Source organism: Nelusetta ayraudi, unplaced genomic scaffold, assembly GCF_046127955.1.
Source record: "Nelusetta ayraudi isolate G7.1 ecotype Tasmania unplaced genomic scaffold, CSIRO-AGI_Nayr_v1 ptg000034l, whole genome shotgun sequence".
Lineage (NCBI taxonomy): Eukaryota > Metazoa > Chordata > Actinopteri > Tetraodontiformes > Monacanthidae > Nelusetta > Nelusetta ayraudi.
In genome coordinates, this window is record NW_027466084.1 from 5,803,604 (window position 1) to 5,823,540 (window position 19,937).

Here is a 19,937-nt window from a genome sequence, read left to right on the forward strand (position 1 = left end):
TGGGTCTAAAAGGCAGGCTGTGGGCTTTACTTGGGAGAAAACTCGACCAAGTGTCCTTGCATCAACTAGAGCAAAACTCTCCAGTGTTTCCTCAGATAAAAGTGGTTGTCCAGATGTGTAGAAAAATTGATTTTGATTAATTAAAATACTGGACCTAATGACATCAATTTTACTTACAAAGTGGTCTGCAAAATCCTCACAGAGGGCATCTGTTGGTGTCTGTACGTCCTGATTAAAATTTGTATTGGTTAAAAGATTGAAGGTAGAGAAAAGAAATCAAGGGTTTTTGCTATTGTTTGTGATGAGGTTGGAGAAATGGGTTATTCTTGCCTGTTTGACAGTTTTATTGTAAGATTTGAGTAGATGACGAAATGTTTCATAATGGACAGTGTTACGAGAGTTAACCACTAGATGGCAGCCAAGTTCCATGCAATATGCAGAGACATCTAGTGCGAGTTGATGACGTTGGCTTCCGGGTGTTTTACCTGATGAGCACTGTTCTAACCATAGATATATACAGAAGGCGAGATGTCTTATCCGCGCTGCTGGCCAATGGAATCGAACGTCCGCACTGGCGGCCATCTTGCCACAGTCACCTCGCTCCGCCCCTCCCACTCATAACTATGTATTCTTATTGTGCATGTTCTTTTAAATAGCCCTAAATTGCTCTATTTTCAACCAAATTTCGAGCGGTTTGGTTTGTTACAAAGGTTATAAGCATAGTTATGATACTGCATACTTATTAATGATTTATAACCATAGGCTTTCATGTGAAAATAGCAAAAACACGCACACACCCATATTTAATAAAAACATATATGCTAAACGCTAAACTAAACAAACCAGCACTAAATCGTAACATTAATCAAACAGCTCCAACAATATCTTACAGATGAAATGTGATCCTACAAGCTTTTGTTTGTGGACAGCGACGATTGCTGCATCCATAAGCGGCACAGAAGTTCGGCATTTTTTCAGTAACCGATTTCATGTAGAAACCATAATGCATGATGCTGTAGCAAAGCAATCCAATTGTAAATCATTTGCAAATTAAGTTAAATGATATAGAAAAAAAGCTATTCTGTCTCTCCATATGTCAAATTGCTTGTTTTATTTACACCTACCAATCCTAATCCCTTTTATCACAACAAGAAAAAAGACGGCCTGTAATCTCAGGTTGTCACCGTTCGACTCTGAATCAAACAGGTGGGGGATGAGATATCAGCAGCTCTAGTTCATTGATCACCGTGTCTCTGCTGCATGAACTGATGAGACTGCGTTCATGCAGCAGCAACGTTATAGGAAACGCACCTCAGCGAATAACTACAACCGACACCACAAATATTGTATGTGAACAAAATACTAGTTTGTCCTGAAATAGCTGTTGGCTAAACTTAACTTAAGAAATGAAAATCTTAGTGGTCTCAGTCGTATTAACTTGTGCAGCTGCCATAGCACCATTGTGTTTTTTTTCTAATAGAAAGCTGCACTCTCAACATGTTCAACCATCCAGAATTATTGCTACGTTATGAACGTTTGTAAGAAAGCAAACCGTGTGCAAAGCCGTCAAGTTTTCAGCGAGATCAGAGTGTTAATGTTTGTTCAGATCACTCACGTTCCCTCACATTCACTACATCAGACCGTGACTGCCTGACTGTGGAAAGATGGCGGCCAGTGCGGACGTTCGATTCTGCGCCGTGAGACATCTAGCCTTCTGTATATATCTATGGTTATAACTAGCGGCCATACAATAAAAGTAGCATATCTACAAAGATTGCATGACTGTATAAAAGAAAGAACGAAACATGGTGTCAGAAGCGGAAACGTAACGCTGCGGCTGAAGACAGAACAACAAGGCGCTATAAAGGCTGGACGTTTTTTCAATGGAGCTAAACTGCTAAGCTAATACCTGACGAACCATGGCTTTTTCGATTCCTGTACCAGACGCAATGGACATGAAGGGCGACGTATATAACAACTGGACATTCTTTAGAGCACAATGGGAAAACTATGAGATAACAACGGAACTGGACAAAAAAGAAGCAAAAGTAAGAGTAGCCACCCTGCTTACAGTAATGGGCAAAGAATGTCACATAATACAAAGACATCTTCACATGTCAGCGGAGGACAGAGACAATCCACAGAAGAATCTGGATGCACTACAAAAACACTTTGAACCTTCCAGAAATGTAATCTACGAGTGCTACGTATTTAACACTGCACATCAGAGTCAACATGAGTCAACAGAGCAATATGTTGCAAACCTGAGAAAGCTAGCAGACAAATGTGAATTTGGTCCCCTGCGAGATGAATTGATCCGTGACAGATTAGTGCTTGTGACTAAAAATGCAAGTACACAAGCACTCATGTTACGTGAATCAGAACTCACACTTGCCAAAGCAATAGACATGTTTAGAGTCAGCGAACTAGCACAAATTCAAAATAAGATAATAACTGGTGTGGAACAGGAGAATGTACACTTTGCACATGACAAACGCTCAGAGATGCGCCCCTCATTTGCACCTCAGCATAATTACAAAGAGCATATGGGACATGCAAACAAAGATAAACGCCCAAATAATAACCTCTGTCGTTACTGTGGAGCAGTGCATGACAGAATGAAATGCCCTGCATTTGGCGTCATCTGCAAAGCCTGTGGAAAGAAAAACCACTTGCCACTGCAAGAGTGTGCAAACAAGCCCAGCGCAAGACACGGGTGAACTTTCTTGGAGAAGACAGAGTAGAGGAGGAAGAAGAAATGGAAGAGGTGTGGTTCCTATCAAACATAAACGCTATGGAACAGGGAAACGAGAAATGGCTTGTCAACCTCAAAGTAACACCGTACATGACTGAACCAGTATCATATGACCCTAGCCATACAATCACATGTCAATTGGAAACAGGAGCCACAACCAACGCCATAAGCTTCAGAGATCTACAGTTCATCACACAAGATGGTAATCCAGACATACCAGCCAGCAAAGCCACCATTAAACTGTATGATGGGTCACAAGTGAAACTAGCTGGGTTGTGTCACCTCAAAGCTGACCATGATGGACAAACACACAACCTGAAGTTTCAAGTTATACACACGTCACAAATGCCTCTGCTTTCTGCAAAAACATGCAAAAGACTCAACTTGCTATTTCATACACCACACAGATATGTCATCTACAGCGGTCTCACGCAGCACAACAGGGACAGATATGCATTTCACAACCACCACAGAGGACATCATCTCAAAATACAACAACGTGTTTGAAGGCCTTGGCTGTCTTCCTGGTGAACTACACCTCGAGGTGGACCCCGACATTAGGCCTGTGCATCAGGTGCCACGACGAATTCCCATTCCGCTCAAACACAAAGTCACTGAAGCCATACGATCCATGGAGAAGAATGGCATCATCAAAAGAGTCACAGAGCCAACACAATGGATCAGCAACATGGTTGTCATAGAAAAGCCAGGAAAGCTGCGCACCTGCATTGATCCCAGCGCACTCAATAAAGCTCTACGGCGGTCACACTACCAGATGCCAACAATAGAGGAGATACTCCCAGACATTGCAAAAGCAAAAGTATTCTCCATGCTTGATGCCAAAGATGGCTACTGGCAAGTCAAACTTGAAGAAGAGAGCAGTTATCTGACCACCTTTTGGACCCCGCTTGGCAGATTCAGGTGGCTAAGGATGCCTTTCGGCATAAAACCAGCTGCAGAAGAATATCAACGCAGGCAACATGAGGTGTTGCAAGGCCTGACCGGTGTAAGTGTCATTGCAGACGACATTCTTCTCTACGGCTGTGGAGACACTTCAGAAGAGGCACTAACTGACCATGACAGAAACCTGACTGCCTTGCTGCAGAGGGCCAGGGAGGTCAATCTAAAGCTCAATAAAAAGAAGCTGAAACTAAAACTATCCAGTGTCCAATACATGGGACATCTTCTCACCACAGAGGGCCTTCGCCCAGACCCAGAGAAGGTGGCAGCGTTTCAACACATGCAAATACCCACTGATGTTAAATCGCAACAGAGATTCCTGGGGTTTGTAAATTATCTTGCCAAATTTCTTCCTCATCTCTCAGATGTGTGCGAGCCTCTCCAACGCCTGACAGATAAGGACGTGGAGTGGACATGGCTATCACAACATGAATCTGCCGTTGACACTGTGAAGCAATTAATCACATGCCACCCAGTACTTAAGTACTACAACCTGCAGGAAGAAGTCACACTACAGTGTGACGCCAGCGAGACAGGCCTAGGTGCAGCTCTTCTTCAGAATGGGCAACCTGTTGCATTCGCCTACTGAACAGAGATATGCGCAAAGATGGTGTACAAGCAAGGGAAGGATCTTCATGTGGCAGATTTTCTGTCGAGGACTTAACAGCCAAACACACAGCATGCCCACATGCAAACACCTGCCACCATCTATGCCATGGGCCTCACCACCGAAGACCTACAACGAGTCGACCACCTCGCAGACACGAATATTTCAACAGCTACACTGGAGTCCATTAGAACTGCCACAATCAAAGATCCACTATGTTGTGCACTCCAGACTTACATATTGAAAGGGTGGCCCACAGCTACACAAGCAGTAGCTTCAGAACTGCGACCTTTCTACTACTCTGACTACTGGGAACTAGATGAACTTTCAGACACAACTAGTGATGTTCTCTCTGACACGGGGCTTCGAACCATGCCCCACAACTCGGTAGGGTTTTTTTCTGAAGCACTGCTCCGGAGCTTGCTTCAAATCATGTGACTGATGACGTTTGAACCACATCACTGCTTCATTCAGACTGAATCAGCTGGCTGGTTTGGTTCAGTGGGCGAGGCTTTGAAAGACTGGCAGGTCTCAGTTGAGTTTAAAATGGATGAAACGGCGCAATGCGTTGCCTATCTGGTCGATACCTTTTGGATTGATTTGATCAGCTTTCGTATTGCTTTCGGTTTGCTTTCTTATTGCACTGCAACGGAACCAACCAGGAAGAGATCTCAAGTCTGGGAGCATTTTGAAATCGTGCCGCCGAACAAGGTCATTTGTTACAAGCGTATTACTCAACTTATTCATACAATAACAAATAAAAGCCCTGAAAATGCTGAGTCAGCTGTGCGCCGGTTAAAATCTGAGTGTGCGGCATTGTTGCGGAATGTACCGCATGAAGAGGAGCCGCCATCTACTTCGAGAGCACAGCCAGAACCAGCTGCATCTTCCCAAGGTACAAAAATTATAGAATTTGGATCAATTGACTTTATTTGTATTTTTTCATGTACAGACTAAACTTTATCTAATGTTTCATTTTCAGCCATTGACCTGTGGAAGCTGTTGGACCGGGACACTGAAGAAGCGAGGGCATCCAGCAATGCTACTGCTGATGCCATAGTGGAGGTGCAGTGTTATCACAGGACCCTCCGGTGTACTGGATGACACACAAAGCTGTATACCCAAACCTATACAAGCTAGCAAATGAGTACCTGCCTGGCAACACCAGCATCCTCTGTGCCCTGCAAGAGGGTGTTTTCGAAAGCTGGGGAAATAGTTTCCGAAAAGAGAAACACCCAAGCACCTTAAGCCCATACACCCCATCTGTACATAAAATATATAGAAAAAAGAAAAAGGAAAAAATGTATGTATATATATATATATACATATATGTATATATATATATATATACATATACATATATGTATATATATACATATACAGATATATGTATATATATATATATATATATATATATATATATATATATATATATATATATATATATATACATATATATATATATATATATATACATATATATATATATATATATATACATATATATATATATATATATATATATATATATATATATATGTATATGTATATATATATATATATATATGTATATATATATATATATATATATATATATATATATATATATATATATATATATATATATATATATGTACTGACTGTTGTCCCAGTCATCTCTTCCACCAGGGAATATATATATATACATATATATATATGTATATATACATATATATTCTCTCTCTCTCTCTCTCTCTCTCTCTCTCTCTCTCTCTCTCTCTCTCTCTCTAAACATATAAATAAATAAATATATATATAAACATATATATATATATATATTCCCTGGTGGAAGAGATGACTGGGACAACAGTCAAACAGACAGCAGACTCGAGCACATAGTTGGTGACAGGAGGGAAGGGGCTTCAGAACTAGAACGGGCTCCAGTGTTGACTGATGTGCCAAGTGTCCCCCAATCTGGACATTTAGGCCTCAAGCAGACCAGAACCAGATCCAACATTAAACCTCCTGAGAGGTACCGCAAAGACTTTGTTGTTTAATCTTTCTGAAGAAGGAATGTCATCTCTTGTTTATTTCTGTGCCACTTTGTTCATGTGGACTGTTCATTTTTTTCTAATGTTTAGGAGAGTGAACTAGTCATTTCTGTTTAACCTGTAGCCAGCTATTGTTGTTGCTGGCCACGTAACTCTCATCCGGTCACTATTGTCCATTTTCAACTGCTTTCTTTCCATATGTTAAAGGAGATGTTACGAAAGTTAACCACTAGATGGCAGCCAAGTTCCATGCAATATGCAGAGACATCTGGTGCGAGTTGATGACGTTGGCTTCCGGGTGTTTTAGCTGATGAGCACTGTTATAACCTGCGGCCGTACAATAAAAGTAGCGTATCTACAAAGATTGCCTGACTGTATAAAAGAAAGAACGAAACAAGGACAGGAGTTGGGGAAAGAACACCTCACCCCATCAACAACCACAGAATCAACGAGGCAAACGTCCCTGTCACTGTCCCGCCACAAGGGGCGAAACGTCAATGAATGGTAGTTCATGGTTGATGACCCTGCAGCTGACCCGTGGGCACCGAAAGAAGTGCGACAGGCAGCAATGCCAAGCAGGAAATGTCTCCTACCTGTACATTTACAGTAAGTCATAAAATAGCTATATTGCATTTATTTTTCAGTGTTTTAAGAGTCCTTTCATTAAAAAGCTAAATACCATGAAGACACATATTTTGTGGAAACACACCCACTCCCACATTCAGGTGGAGGTCCTCCACCCCCGCGAGATGTCCCGGTGTTGAAACTGCAGGAGGCGGCGACTCTCACTGGAAGTGTCGGGACTGTTCTTCGCTGTAGGGGAGCGCTCCTCGTGGAGCAACTCTACTTCCGGTGTAGGGAATGCGTTATGCAGTGTTTTCTTGCTTTGCATCGCTCCTCTGATGAAGTGAATGTTTTTATGTCCTGCAGCGTGTTTTTTTTTTGTTTTGTTTTTATTATATATATTATTAATCTGCGGGATGAATGGTCTGCAGAGGAAGAGAAAGAACGTGGCATAAACATCCAGCAGGTGGACAACAGTCACCAGGAGCACCAACAGGAAGTGGCGTCCAGGCCCCGCCCACCCTGTGATTGACAGCCGGAGACACTGGGTAACAAACGTGAAGACAGAAGAAGAATCAAAGGTGAGAATTCAGCTCAGAGTCTCTCTGACGACTTCAGTCACACTTTCATCAACTCAGCTGAAGAACCTGAAGGAACATAAAGTCCAACATGTAGCGGCTGAGTGAAGGAGGTCTGGACTCTGTGGAGGAGCTCCATGGTTCCAGAGACGCTGTAGAAGGACAGAAGACCTGCTCTGTGGTCCAGGTACACTCGCACTCTGGAGGACCGAGGACCTGAGACACGAGTCGATTCAAAGGATAGTAGCGGTGTATCCTTGGAATCGGCTAAAACGAGTGCGTATTTACGAGTGCGCATTTTGAGCGTCCTAAACACCCTCGGGAATTGGGACAAGCCTTCGCGCAGTGCGATGACGCAACTTCCTTTCAAAATGCGCACTTCAAGGATGCAGAACCTGAATTGAGACACAGCAATTGAATCCAAATCTACTTTCCTCTGACCTTCCTGCTCTGCCGATGTTCCTGTAGGCCACTGCTACACCAACCCCCTAAAATAAACCACAGAAGTCCCTCCCCCTTCTCCACTCAACCTCCCAGTAACATCGTCCAGTCAGACCTTCTCTACTCAGGACCTGCTTCTTGTCAGTGAATCTGTCTGGATGATCACAATAAGACTGAACTTCCTCCATGAATGTCACTTTTCTGTTCTCCTCAGATAATAACAGACGTTTGTACACTGTGCAGAACTTGCTGTATTTCATCTCTCCGCTTGGTCCAGCTGCTGCCACATCCTCAAAGTATCTCAGAGGACGGATCTCCAGGCTGGAGGAGTCTGGAGACGGACTGAGTGCTGGCAGTGAGGAGAACCTGTGGAGAAACTGGCTGTGGTCCAGTGTGTGTGAGATCTTCTCCAGCTCAGCGTCTCTCCTCTTCAGCTCCATCATCTCCTGCTCCAGCTTCTTCTCAAGCTCTTTGACTCCACTCACTGCTGCCCCCTGTGTGGATCTGACCTGCTGCTGCACCTCAGAGCGTCTTTTCTCCAGCAGACGGATCATCTGGGTGAGGATCTTCTCGCTGTCCTTCACTGCTTTATCAGCAGAGCCGTTGATGGACTCCACCCCCTTCAGGTCTTCCTCTGTGTGCTGGATCTTCTGCTGGATCTTCTGCCTGGTCTCCTCCAGCTCTCTCTGCCTCCCAGGCCTCTGTACTGCTGCTGACACTGTCTGATGACCTTTATGTTCATCCATACAGCATAAAGCACAGACGATCTTCTGATCAGTGCGGCAGAACATCTTCATCACCTCATCATGACGAGGGCAGATGTTCTCCTGGAGCTGCTGGCTGGGTTCCACCAGCTTGTGTCTCTGTAGGGGAGCAGCATCACGATGAGGCTGGAGGTGAGAGTCACAGTAGGAGGCCCGACAGACCAGACAGGACTTGAGGGCCTTCAGTTTCCTCCCAGTGCAGACATCACAGGCCACATCTCCAGCTCCAGCATAGCAGTGATCAGCAGGAGCATCTTGGAGTCCAGTCCCCCCCCCCCCCGCAAAGAAACTTGGCACGTTAACTTTGCCGACACGTTAGCGTAGCGCGACAGCGATAGCGTGCTTCCCCCCCCCCCCCGTCAACGTTAGCGCAATTTCCAACCAGCACTGCAGAGAGAAAGGCAATATCCAGGTGGAGTGAAAATACATCCCAGTGCCCACCATCACAGGCATATAGACGTAGATAAGATAAATTTACATAAAATACCAGAATGTTTGTCAATTTTTCATTAAAACATATTTTATTTATTTAGTTAGATAAAAATGTTTCCTCCCAGCACAATATGTATTTGTTAATTTAACTCACAGTCCTGCCATCATCTTAACACAATTCAGTGTCACTTTTAAGTTGGAAAAGCATAATAATTAAATTACTTAAATGGCACATTTCAAGTAAAACAGTTGCTATTTAGTCTATTTGTGGTGGTATGTCAGTTATACTTCCCATAAAAAGACTTCCTTTTACATCAAGAATATTTAAATATTTCATAGATGACTCCCAAAGAGACAGACATATTCTGTCAAGTTCTAACCTGAAGACCACTCTGTCTGGTCCAAAAAGAATTATATTGAATTGAGAGAGATTTGCTCAGATTTTCAGTTGACCTGTTGATTTGATTTCTCTGATTAAAATTATATGGTATCGGGATACTAGCCTTGGTATCACCTGGTATCGTATCGAAAGGAAAAATAGTGGTATCGCACATCCCTACTTCCATACACACACACACACACACTATACTGTAAATGGCTGCAGTTTCCTTTACAAAAGTGCTACAGACGTCATTCAAACATCCATGTGTTTGTCTCATCAAGACCTATATTTTACATTTGACAGCATCCTCAAAAAAAAAAAATGGAGGTGAGAAATCTGCATCATTTGCATAGACTTCTTTCAGCAGATGTCGCCGGGCGTCGGCAGAGGACGGGGGTCAATTGCGGGCGTCGACAGGGGTCAGGCGTCATCGGGGGTCATCGGGCATCGCGTCGGTCACGGCGGCTCAGTCCCGCAAACGCTGCTTGCAGCTTTAATTTATTGTTTTGATTTAATTTAATTTATTAGTGTTAATGGCTGCTGAAAAAAGGGGATGAATAGTTCAAATTCGAGTTGAAAGTAAAATATACAAATGTTGGTAGTACTAGTAATCATTACTAAGTACAGTTATGCCCATCTGTTATCTTTGTTGGGCTTGAGTTTATGATTATTTTTTTTACCCTGTGCATCTTTTTTTTTGTTAGTAGTACTTGTCATTGCTCCAACACGAGTAAACATGTTGCGTCCCACTAGATGGCGCATTTGCCTTATTTACAAGCACCATGGTCGGTCATCGGAGCTGATCGCTGCCACTCTCAGCAGCGTGCGTCTACTAAGGTCTATTAAGATTCCACAATCTATTACACCTCGTGAGCAAAACAGGCGACAGGTAAAATTAAACATCTTCAGTTGAGCAACTCAGGCAATTTAAAGTGATTTAAAAACAAACAAACACTATAATACTAGGAACAGAATCCTCTATATGTCAATAAATACAACAGATTGAGTATTCATAAAAAAAAAAATGCTTACTTTAAATAAGAAAATCCAACAAACCAACAAGTGCAACACTAAAAAGCAAACCAACAATTAAAATAATGCTTAATTGCCTTAGCTTCGTCCCACACTTATCAGCTTAGCTACTAAGAATAACACACATTATTCACCTGGACAGAAGGAGGTTCTGAGGAACGTGTTGGTCCTGGAGCTTCCTGGTCAGGATGTTCGGGAGATCCCTCAGGCTCAATGTCTGCAGCGCCAACATATTTTAGAGTTGCTCCTGCAGAGACAAAGCTCATTAGATCATCAAGCAAAACAGATCAGAAGCGCATTTTCCTATTTTATTATTACAGTGATGTTGCAGTAATATAGGAAAATTAAAAATGAATTTGTTTTTAAATTAAACATTATGGTTGCAGTGTCCCTTTAAAGCTTTTACCCAATTACAAAACTGTCATTTTTAAGAGTTTTTGGCATTACTTTACACACTGTACTAGTTAAAGTAATAAAACTAAGATAAATGACCCACTGCCACAACAGTCTAAAATAGTCAACACCATGCCAAATAAAGTATTTCCATAAAATATTTCTTTGAATTATAAAACAGTAGCACATCTCTAATTAAGGGCCTACAAAATACAAACTAAGCTTAGTAAATTCATCCTAAGTTAAGGCTAAAATAACATTAAGAGTCAAATATGTGAGAGACAACTTCCACTGAACGATAACAGGGGACTGACTACAACAACAACATGCCCTCCTTCACTCCCTCCCTCCCTGTTAGAATGTGAATAAACGGGTGTGGAGTCAATCAGTCATTCCCATGGCAGGATAGGCCAACTTGGCAGGACATGGTCAACTTTCATAAAACAAACAAAAACGCTGATTCATGACGAACAAATATTAGCCAGCCAGCTAACATTTATCCGACGCTAGCTAGCTGGCTAGCAGGACAAATAAACAAACTTGGGGGGAGGGGACAACAGCGTTTCACCTCCACCTCTCCAGCCCACATCACAAACAAATAACTTACCTTTCCCCTTTGCAAGTTTTTCTTGATCAGTTTTCTTTTCCTTCCGTTTTTCCGCACCGCTGGGATAAGTCCATTTTGATGCCATTATGGTGTCTGTTTGTTTTTAATCCTCTCGCTAACGGGAACGAATGGTAGCTGTCAATCATTCACATCATACCTGTCGGCGTCGCTGGCCCGCTACGTCACAACCTGCGTGACAGTGCGGCAAGCCCCCAGAGTCCAAGATGGCGTCCCATTCCTTTCAATGAAGTTGCTCACCCAGCGCATGGCTCCCAAAAACCTTTTGACTTCCGCATTGATGGGATAATAGAGCATGCGCAGTTGTGTCAGTGTGGAGATCGTCACTGACAGACGTGCGCGCTCACGAACAGTACAAAATTCAACATGGAAATGAATGTATTTTTTACGGAACAACTGACGATTGTTGTTTCAAAATTTTATCAATAATAATGATTATTATTATTATTATTATTATTATTATTATTATTATTATTATTATTATTATTATTATTATTATTATTATATTAATAAATAGTATTATTATAATAATATACTATTATTTGTGTATTAAACAAGTGAGCAATGTGCCACTGAATAATAAATGATAATTCTTTGAAGCAACTCTCTATGGACCATAACAGCACTGCCACACATATTTTTTTAAGTAATAACCTCTTTGGAAAGCAGACAAAGTAATAAAATGATTGGTCTATTTATTTCATCAGAACTAAAATAATAAAAAATAAAAACTCAACGATCTTGAAAGTTCCTCCCTTTCTCTTGCACCTGTCGATGTGTGTAGCTAACACAAATTTGCAAATATTTTGTCGTCCTCATGGAATTAAACAGTATACCATGTTAATTTATCAGCGAGTGCTCTCTCTTTTCATGCAATTCATCACTCTTAACATGTAATGCTGAATCATGAAAGCTATGGAGCAAAAAATAATAATTACATAAACCACGAGTGAAATAAAATGTGTCATTCATTCAATAAAGATTTCATTCATTCATTCTTTCATCTTCTATACCCGCTTATTCCTATTCAGGGTCACGGGGGTCTGCTGGAGCCTATCCCAGCTGTCTTAGGGCGAAGGCAGGGTGACACCCTGGACAAGTCGCCAGTTCATCGCAGGGCCACATAGAGACAAACAACCATTCAGCCCTCACCAACCTTCTTGGATATCTGGTGAGCGGGACAGGCCCGCGATATGACCTTGACTGGTGCGATATTATGATTTAGCGTACGTTACGCTCAACGTCATTCCGTGCGGCAGGTAAAAAAAAAAGGTGGTGTTGTCCCGGGTGTCCCAATTCCATCGCAAGCCGATCGGAGCCGATTATCACCCGGGTCGATTGTCGGGTTGGTTGACCCGTTTTGTCGTGCAACAGCTGCAACTGCAAACTGCAGGCTTCAATTTACCGACGCCTTACACATGTGATGGAATGGAGACTGTGCATTGTAGCAACATCAGTCCCCTCAGAGAGAATCTTCTCCAAAACAGGGCAGATATTTACAGAGAGAAGAAACAGGATCAGCCGCACAAAGATGAGGCTCTTGGTTTTTCTCATTGTCAATCTTCACTAAAGGACAAAACTATTATCTGAATGCTGATTCTTTTTTTTCTTTTTGTTTTACACATTTTAATTCATATTTTGTTGTGTGAGTTTCTGTAAGCGTATGTTGTTTGACTTTACATTTGTGTAGTAGTAAAAAACTAAAGAAAAAAAAAAGAAGTGAAAAAGTGGGAGTGAAAAAAAGAGTGCAGCTGAGCAGAAGCGCTTGTCGACTGTCGCGGAGCTGTTCGTGTCTGGTGTGAACCAGTTGGAGCCTCGCTTGCGAAATTAATTGGCGCGGCGCTTCCGCTTCCATTGAAATGAATGGCACGAGCCGCGCGCCTGTTTGCGTCTGGTCTGAACCACTACATTCAGTGCGTTTACATGGCACTAGAGAAAATCGAACTATTGCCTTAGTCCGATTATGATCGGAAAACTCACGTGCATGTAAACACCTTACTCCGATTATGATTGGAGTTTGAGAACTCCGATTGGAATCGGAGAACTCCGATTGAGACACCCAGATAATGCGATTGGAATTCGAATTTCTCTGCCATGTATACGCCTTAATCGGACTATTAACTGGACAATGCGAGTGCGCATGTGCCACGCCTCGCTCTCGCGACTCATGACCGCACAACTACGTCGTCTAACAAAACAGACGGCGCGAAACAACCTGGCAAACGCGAATAAGAATGTTGACATTTGGAGAGAGGATGAGACCGGGGCGATGCTTTCTCTTCTAAAAGAGATGGACATATTAAAATAACGCGCAACGGAGACCTTTTTAAAAAGGGTAGCGCAGCAAATGCAGGGCTCCGGCTTTGCGCACCCCTGAACAAATACGTATTCCTTCGTATTTATATTTCTACCTTTTCGTTCACATTTTTTGTAAGTTAGAAGAATTTTAACTTTGTAAATAAAAGCACAGCAAAGACATGTTTTCCTGATTTGTTTTTATTTGGGTAATTTCGCTGTTATTCTGCTGGAAACGGCGTGCAGCGGCACCAGCTTCCTCCACGGTCGGCACTTTAATGAGCGTGTGTATAACTGAAGACACCGTTCCTTTGCAAAACCTGTACACAAACTCTCCCACCAGTCTGCTCCGAACCCGAATCCAACAAGAACGAGAGTTTGGGGTCCGTAGCGACGGCACAAAGCGTAGCATCGAAGTGTTGTTGTAGCCCTCCAACAGCAAACAACGTTCTTGTCTGCCTTTTAAAATAACCAGGAGCACAAGAAATAGGGTACACCTTATCTGCAAAGCAAGTAACACGTACATTATGAACTATCGTTCCATATCATAATAGATTTAATATGTCAACCGAAAGCAGCTGACCGGCTGAAAAGACTCACTCCACCCCCTAGTGTTGGGAGGAGGACACGTTCCCGTCAATAATTTGAATTTCTCAGCTGCATGTATACGGGGACCAAGGTGAGAACTCCGATTGGACAAGAAAACCGAATGATTGCTTAGTCCGATTAAGCTCTGCATGTAAACGCACTGATTGATTAACATGGGCGCTGAATGGAAGCGCTTGGCGATTCGCGGCGCTTCCACGTCCTGTGTGAACCGGGCGTAACTTTTCAACATTTTGACGTGGCAGACGCGGGATGATCGTTTTCTATCAGGAGTGTGCACTACATAATCTGTATCGGAAAGTTTGGGCTCCACGACATACGGACCAGAAAAACCAGCCTGCAAACCGGAACCGGGTAACGGCAACAATACCAACACACAACGCCTGTCTCAAAAACTCGAGCCACAGCTTTCTTGTCAAACTGCCGCTTCATTTTAGACTGGCTGGCGACAAGAGTTTTGTGAGCAGTTTCACAAGCACGATGCAAGCGTTCACGGAAAAAAAATGACGTAATTTAACACATTATTCTCTACTCACTTAACATCGGAAAGCCACTTAGCCCTTAACAGACGCAAGGGTCCTCTCACCGAACACTAAATCAGCTGGGCTGAACCTGAGGGACTCCCACACATACAATCGACGACTGAAGATACACTTTATGCTGCGGAACCATCACTGTGCTCATTTTAACCCCCCCCCACACACACACACACACACACACACACACTAAAATATACGAATTGCAGTAGGTTGGTTTTGTTGCTCTTGGTTATCCGTTAGTTTTTTGAGAGTTAGTAGTAGATAGATCCCTAGATAGTAAGTTTGATAGAGGGATAGAAATAGATAAGTTAGTTAAAGTTACACACACGCACATATATATATATATGTATATATGTATAATAAAAATAAAATATATATATTATATATAATAAAATAAATATATAATATTTGCAACTATTCAATTTGACCAGCAGGTGTCAGTAGAAGACGAAATTTCATGTTGACTATTTCCTAATGGAAGTGCTCTCTTTACATTGGGTTTTTCTCATAATTATTTGAAGTGTAGGCCTGTAGTTGATGAGGAATCACGGTGTGCTAACGCTACTCAAACAGCTTCGATGAAAAAAGGGAGTGTGATTTGGGTTTGTGGTACATTATGACAATCTTGGACTTGCAAGACTGAGGCGACGGTTCAATTCCCATCAACGTGTATTATATATGTGTTATTTAGCTCATCTATTCTACATTTTAAATAGATCACATTTGACATCTGACCCACTGAACACTTACTATTGAACATATTTTTAAACTATGGGCTATTTAGTCTTGTTTTAGGATATAATATAATTCATTGCACAAACTGTCAGGCTAAGTATAGAGCTATAGTCTACTACAATCAGTCGTGCCAAAAAAGAGACATTGTCTTTATTTTTCATTTTTATTTTATTGTGTCAGCATTGAACCATACAAGCATGTAGTGTTGTCCAACAAGAATGCATGGCGAATCAAATCCCAAACAACCTATGAAACAATGAACACGTTTCTATTGCACTTCATTTTATTGAGCACTAGATGACCTCCTCGAGCACTGTGTCATTGAAGCCTCGAGTAATGAACCATTTTTTGAAACAAGTGTCGAAGCTTCAACAAAGCCTCCATCGGCCATCACTACCTATGGCTGCGTGCTCTAACACCATTTCAGAAGTGACTAACTGCAGAGTTGGGAGCGGAGGAGGGATGACAGTCAGGCTGGCTCGACTGCACCTCCTCAGCTGTGGCGCGTCCAATCAGCAGCCGACATCCAGGACCGCACCTGCAAGGCGTCATCCACTCTCTCTCTCTCACACACACACACACACAAAATAAATTGTGTTCAATCATGTTAAACTTGGTTGGGGCACAGCCATGGCTCTTTATATTTTATTTTTATTTTATTTTGTATTTTATTTTGAAGTTAGCGCTTTGCATTCTGGGCGATCCTCAGTACAGAGGAAGCCCATGAAGCAGGTGAGACGGTCTCCTCCCTGCTGAGACAGAAATTAATGCAATAAGTTGAGCTATGCTTCATCTAACTGTGTGTGCTGGTGTCTTTCATTTAATTTTTTTTTTTTTTTTTTTTTTTAGCAAAGTTCGTTTTTTTTTTTTATTGCTATTAAAAACGATTAGCATGCTAGCATGTCCATTAGCAGGACACAGCTCTCATACGGAGCACGTTGTCTCTGCAGGAGGTGACCAAGTTTCACGGAGCAAGTTATGGTTGTGTCCCATTCTGTTTCAGGTATGTGTGTGTAACTGGAAGAATGTTACAGTGTATAAAATGGAGCTTTAGGGAGCGAATTATTGAAATTGCGAATGTCATTTTTTTGTATTTTGTAGAAAAATGTATTTTATTTTTAATATTATTTGTCTTGTAGAAACAACAACTATACGATCACTACTTCAGTACAGAGGAAGCCCATGAAGCAGGAGGTGACAAAGTTTCACGGAGCAAGTTATGGTTGTGTCCCATTCTGTTTCAGAGAATAAACTGCTGCTCCACACCTGACTTCTGCAAGTCTTCATTATACAGCAAGCAGGACAGAATAGGAGAGGTCACATTGGTGCCGTGACTCGAGACTCTTTTGTTGTGCTACCGATGCTGCAGAGCGACCCGGGGACTGTTCTGCTGCTGCTGTTCATCTGCGGTCACTGAAGTCGGTCAGATGTGTTGCTTTTGTGCAGTGTTAGACATCAGGTAGAGGGTTTATGTACTTTTATTTGATTTTTTTTTTTTTTTTTTTTTCTTTTCAGTTTCCAGTCTAGGCCTTTTGTGGTTTCATCCTTTTGTTTTGTGGTATTGTGTTTTGTTAACTTTTTGGAAAGATGAGTAATCCTCAGGGTAATGTTTTTGTAACTCCTTTTGGTGCTGGCAGAGGGAGGGGTTTTATGCATCCTTCAAGTTTACTGTTTGAGAGTCCTGTTCAGGGGGGTGGTGTAGTGTTGGGTAATCAGTGTACACCTGGGCGCCCCTTGCTCAGTACTGGTGTTATCCCTCCCCCCAACTCCGATGCAAACCCTCATGCCCTTGCTAGCCAGGGCACGCATTCCCCTGTCCCGGACAGGCACAGCATGTGTTCCCCTGCACCTACCCCTGATGTTATTGCTGCTAGTATTGTAGGTCAGATGGGTGATGCATTGATTCAACAGGTCAGCCAGCGAGTGGCACAGGACATTATCTCTCACCTCAGTGCATCTGTCACTACCCCTTTACTCAGTGCTGCCCCTTCACCTGCCCATGCTGATATGCTAGCCAGTTCCCCTTTACATAGTGCTACCCCTCGACCTAGCCATGCAAATGTGTCTGCCACAAATGCTTTTGACGTGTCCCATTTGCAATATGTCCCTCATTGAAAGCTGAAGGAGCCCCCCTGCTTCAGAGGAGGCAACTCAGACTCTGTTTCCGTCCAGGAGTGGGAGGAGCTCATGAGGAGTTTCATTAAGAGGGGGAATCTGCAACCTGAGGAACAAGCGGAGGAGATCCTTGTTCATCTTGGTGGCAAAGCAAAGGATGTTGTCAGGTTTGGGACCAGGAACAGTGGTATTAACATCACCTGTAACCCCGATGCCATTTATGGTCTCTTGCGGAAGCACTTTGATTCTGTTCCGTGTTCACCACTCCCATTAGCAGACTTTTACACCACTCTTCCTGGGAAGGGTGAGGATGCCTTTGACTACTGGCTTAGACTGAACCGCGCTGTTGACTTGGCCATTGAACGTCTGAAGGAGCAAGGAAAGTCACTGGACAGCCCCAGCACTGAGGTGACTCGAATGGTCATAAAGAACTGCCCTCCTACTGAGCTCGCCATGACCTTCAGGTCGAAGACGATAGACAAGTGGACTGCTCGTGAAGTCCAAGACATTCTGAACGAATATCATTCTGAAATGATGTCAGTGAACAGAACTTCCAGAGAAAGGGTGTCAGTGAATGCTCTTGCTGCTGTCTCGCCACCTGCACCACCTGCTGAAGAACAGAGCCCACTGCAGCCACAGGCCACTGACCCTGATGCCCTGAACCGCCTTATTAACATGCTGGAGAAGGTGCTCCTGCAAAGATCTTCCCCAGCGTCAAACAGTCCTGTTCATGGTCCGACTCGACGGCCTGGCCCAAGGCACCCCAGGATCGGTGGGTTGCACTTGGAGGAAATGTCTTCTTCTCCACCATGGACTTGACGTCTGGCTTCTACAATGTGCCACTCCATGAAGAGCACAAAAAATACACAGCTTTCTCTTCACCTTTTGGCCTCCACTAGTACAACAGAATGCCACAAGGTCTGTCCAACAGTCCTGCAACATTCATGCGAATGATGATGTCAATCTTCGGGGATGAAAACTTCACTAGTCTGCTCTGCTATCTTGATGACCTGATGGTCTTTGCCCCAACTGAACAGCAGGCGCTTGAGCGTCTAGAGATGGTGTTCTCCCGTCTGAAAAGTCACAAACTCAAACTGGCCCCCAAGAAGTGTCATCTCTTGCGGAGGTCAGTAAGGTTCCTGGGACATGTCATTTGTGGGGACGGGGTGATGAAGGACCCTGACAAGATGAAAGCCATCATGGATGTGGGAGAGGCTGACCTGATGGAGAGTGATGGTGTGACCCCTTCCTGGAGGAAGATTAATTCTTTCCTGGGCCTAATCTTCTACTATCAGCACTTCATAGCTGACTGCTCTGCTAAAGCAAAACCCTTGTTCAGACTCCTCTCTGGAAGGCAGGTGCAGCATAAGGCCATGAGAGGCAGGAAGGTGAAAAAGCGATCATCTGCTCCACCAGCGCTTATGGCGAGCGACTGGACTGCTGCATGCAAAGAATCGTTCCAGACCCTGAAGAATGAATTAGCTTGCAATGTCACCTTATCCCACCCCAACTTCAGTGAGCCCTTCGTTCTCGCTGTTGATGCGTCGTTTGATGGCATTGGCGCAGTCCTGTCTCAAGTGCCACCAGGTGAGACTGTTGCTCGACCTGTCGCTTTCGCCAGCAAGACACTGTCCCGATCACAAATTAACTATCCAGCGCACAGGTTGGAATTCCTGGCGTTAAAATGGGCCATTTGTGACAAGTTTGGTCATTGTCATTGCCCATTGTCCTACATCTTAACAAAGCCATGTTTGGACGCATGTGAACAAAGATGGGTTGCTAAGCTTGCCGCATTCGATTTCGATCTGAAGTATGTCCCTGGCGTTAAGAACGTTGTCGCTGATGCGCTAAGCCGCGAGCCATTCGTTCAGTCATGTATCAGTCAACGTCTGATGAAAGAGCCCTACGTTGCACTGCTGGACGAAGTTAATGGCGTCGTCAGGGGTACAGTGCAAGATGCCTTCCGGCTGACAACTGCCAAGTTCTTCAAGAAAGGGAACCAAGACCATCCGATTCTGATGCTGAAGCCGTTATTTTATTTTGAAAGGTGACCCGCAGCTATTTTAGGTTGAGAAAAAAAAATG

General features: G+C 43.2%; 1 protein-coding gene across 1 annotated transcript in view; it reads right to left on the reverse strand.

Annotated features, from left to right (window-relative positions):
• Nucleotides 1-19,937, reverse strand: part of LOC142892538 (uncharacterized) — a 317,526-nt gene that overhangs the window by 55,576 nt on the left and 242,013 nt on the right. The window lies entirely within an intron of this gene.